This window comes from Primulina eburnea, chromosome 8 (genome assembly GCF_022965805.1).
Source record: "Primulina eburnea isolate SZY01 chromosome 8, ASM2296580v1, whole genome shotgun sequence".
NCBI lineage: Eukaryota > Viridiplantae > Streptophyta > Magnoliopsida > Lamiales > Gesneriaceae > Primulina > Primulina eburnea.
Genome location: NC_133108.1, coordinates 19,699,421 through 19,703,226, shown reverse-complemented (window position 1 = coordinate 19,703,226; position 3,806 = coordinate 19,699,421).

Sequence of the window (3,806 nt, the reverse complement as noted above, 5' to 3'; positions counted from 1 at the left end):
CAGTGCTGACAATCTTCCGATGTCTCAATACCGCTGAGAATCGGCGGCTGAAGTAACTGAAATTCCCTCAACTTCGTTTCCATTGGAGTTTCTGACACATCTATCTGATATTCTGATCTAACTATCTGATCATACGAAGTACTGCCTTTTTCTGAAATTCTTCGCGGCGGTATATCTGAATATTAAACAGATTAATACACAATCTATACAATCTGTCTCAGCCCTCCTCTGATCATATACCTCTGATTCAGACTCGGTTCTGATCCAGGCTTAATAATTACATGCTGCAATCAACTCAGATAACAAGTAACATGTAATAGGGAAAGCAACAAATCATGCTAGCACACACAATGTAATCAACATTGAAATAAATCTCATGCTAGCACACACATGCAAGGAAAGAAAATTCATCTACCCCGCTCATTCTCTTCTAACTCCATCTAAGTCAATCTAAAAGATCTATCAGTTCTGACTATCTCAATCTAAAGGATCTATCGGCTCTGATTATCTTCTCCTAAAGGATCTATCGCTCTGATACCACCTGTTGTGGGGACCCGGACGCTGATCTTCTTCTTAATCGTCTTTGGGATTTAATTATCTGTTCTGATAAACAGGGTCTAAAAATTTTTCTTTTAATAACGAAACTGCGGAAGGTAATGGAATCTAAATATTATACATGTCTGTATAAAAATACATTTCAGTATTAAAAATACAACAATCTACTCTAAGGTTCAACTACTAAAGGTCAAGTAGTAAAATCAAGTCTACTGTAAGTCCGGAATCACCACGCTAAAATCGTCTCCTCTCATCATCATCTCGACCCTGATTCAGCCCCACCTGTTGTCATGCACACATACAAAACAAGACAACAGCCGGATAACTCCGGTGAGAATAAATCCCAGTATAAAACATGGTAAGCATGTATCTAAATAAACTAATTCATAAAACATGCCGTCATGTAAGAACACCATATATTTCATAATCTATGAAATTAAGCATGCAACTCAAATCAGATAAACACGCTTATAAGCAATCTAAATCATAAAAACATGCTAGCACAACTGAAAGCAATAACGATGGGTCCCATGATCTAGGAGCCACATCCATATGTGCATGCAGTCCTAATCAAATCATGTCTAGACTCGACTCAACTATAACTCTAGGGATCCCGGGGTGAATAAGACGTCACTGGCTGTCACCTACCCTACCAATCGAGGTGCTGTACGTCTTATTCCTAGACTTCGGCCTGATCTGTATCCACATCTACAAAGGGGCGGTGATCTTCCCCAGAGCTGAGATATCGCCGAACATCTAGTAGTCTGCCTGGTCTCCAGACTGCCCTATCTTAATGCATGAATACACAATCTGTAAACAAGCATAATAAGATAAAACATAAACAAGAATATAGTATGTGATTTATTGGGCAACTCAAGGATGATCTCGATTGAGTTGTTTCTTCCCGAATATCACATGAATTATACCTTTGTCTTCCTGATCTGATGAAAAAGACGTCTCGAAGTCGAATTTGTCCATATCTGATCTGAAATGACAATAACCAATACACTATATCAATGTATAATCCAATTCAAAATCTATCTGGTCAATATCTGAATACACTACAATCTGATTCATGTCAACCATATCACAAGATAACAGAAACCAATACTGAATTTGATCAATCTGTACCAACTGATGTTTCGACGGCATAACAATACTGTCTCGATAACCCCGTCAGTCTAAACCTCACAAATATAATACCAGACTTCGAAATCAATACTGATACAAATGATAATCTCAATAACAATACGAATCTGATAAAAAATCTCAGTCAAATCCATTCTGAAAATCATAAAAAATACATAAACAATCTGTTCTTCAATCTGACTTCAATTATACGATGTCTACAGTAGCAGAAACACCATATTTGAATTCTATTCAATTCTAACAACATCATAAAATCAAATCTTGTCTAAACGTAATAAAACTTACGTCCGGTTGTAGCCTGTGTTGATAGAAACACGGTACTGAAGTCGGATTCAAAATCAGACGGGCAGATTTTGAACAAATCGAATTCTAAAATCAAAAAGTAAACTTTCCCTTCAATTCTCGATTTTTTCCTCTGATAATTGTCATTTGCATGTATATATATATATATATATATATATATATATACACGTTCACGCATGCAATGGCAAGTGGCACCCTCACATTCTGCATGACTCGCGCTCGGGCGATAAGAAACTACCGCTCGAGCGCGGAAGTTTCTGTCCGAGACCACGCTTGTTATCTCTTTGGCGCTCGGGCGGTAATTCTTTACCGCTCGGGCGCCATACATTCTGCCCGATTACTTGCCTTGTTGAACATTGGCGCTCGGGCGGTCAAAAAGCACCGCTCGGGCGCCATACTCTCTGCCCAACTTTTCCGAATTTCACTTGTAGTCTTATTTTCGTGTCCCGATAAATCTTCTCATAATCATATCAAATTATATATCAATAATTATAGATTACTAGGATTAAATTTCCGGGCATTACAAAGCATCATCGGTTTTATGACAAGCTATAAAATGTGTCATGTTAGAGAATCTATCCACAACAACGAAAATAAAATCCCTCCCCTTCTGATTCCTAGGCAACCCCAAAATGAAGTCCATAGAAATGTCAATCCAAGTTCTTTTTAAGAATAGCACGCAAAAGTGTTCCCAAAGTTCTATTGACAACTTCTGTTTGTCCATCCGTTTGAGGATGACAAGTAGTAGAAATCAACAATTTTGTGCCAAGTTTAGCCCATAAAGTCTTCCAAAAGTAACTCAAGATTTTAACATCGCGATCAGAAACAATAGACCTAGGCATGCCATACAACCAAACGACTTCTATAAAGAACAAATCCGCAATGTTTGAAGCATCATCGGTTTTATGACAAGCTATAAAATGTGTCATCTTAGAGAATCTATCCACAACAACAAAAATAGAATCCCTCCCCTTCTTAGTCCTGGGAAACCCCAAAATAAAGTCCATAGAAATGTCAATCCAAGTTCTTTTTAAGAATAGCACGCAAAAGTGTTCCCAAAGTTCTATTCATAACTTCAGTTTGTCCATCCGTTTGAGGATGACAAGTAGTAGAAAACAACAATTTTGTGTCAAGTTTAGCCCATAAAATATTCCAAATGTAACTCAAAAATTTAACATCGCGACCAGAAACAATAGTCCTAGGAATGCCATGCAACCTAACGACTTCTCTAAAGAACAAATCCGCAATGTTTGAAGCATGATCGGTTTTATGACTAGCTATAAATTGTCCCATCTTAGAGAATCTATCCACAACAACAAAAATAGAATCACTCCCCTTCTTAGTCCTAGGCAACCCCAAAATAAAGTCCATAGAAATTTCAATCCAAGTTCTTTTCAAGAATAGCACGCAAAAGTGTTCCCAGAGTTTTATTGACAACTTCAGTTTATCCATCCGTTTGAAGATTACAAGTAGTAGAAAACAACAATTTTGTGCCAAGTTTAGCCCATAAAGTCTTCCAAAAGTAACTCGAGAATTTAACATCGCGACCAGAAACAACAGTCCTAGGCATGCCATTCAACCTAACGACTTCTCTAAAGAACAAATCCGCAATGTTTAAAGCATCATCGGTTTTATGACAAGCTATAAAATGTGACATGTTAGAGAATCTATCCACAACAACAAAAATAGAATCCCTCCCCTTCTTAGTCCTAGGCAACCGCAAAATAAAGTCCATAGAAATTTCAATCCAAGTTCTTTTTAAGAATAGCACGCAAAAGTGTTCCCAAAGTTCTATTGAC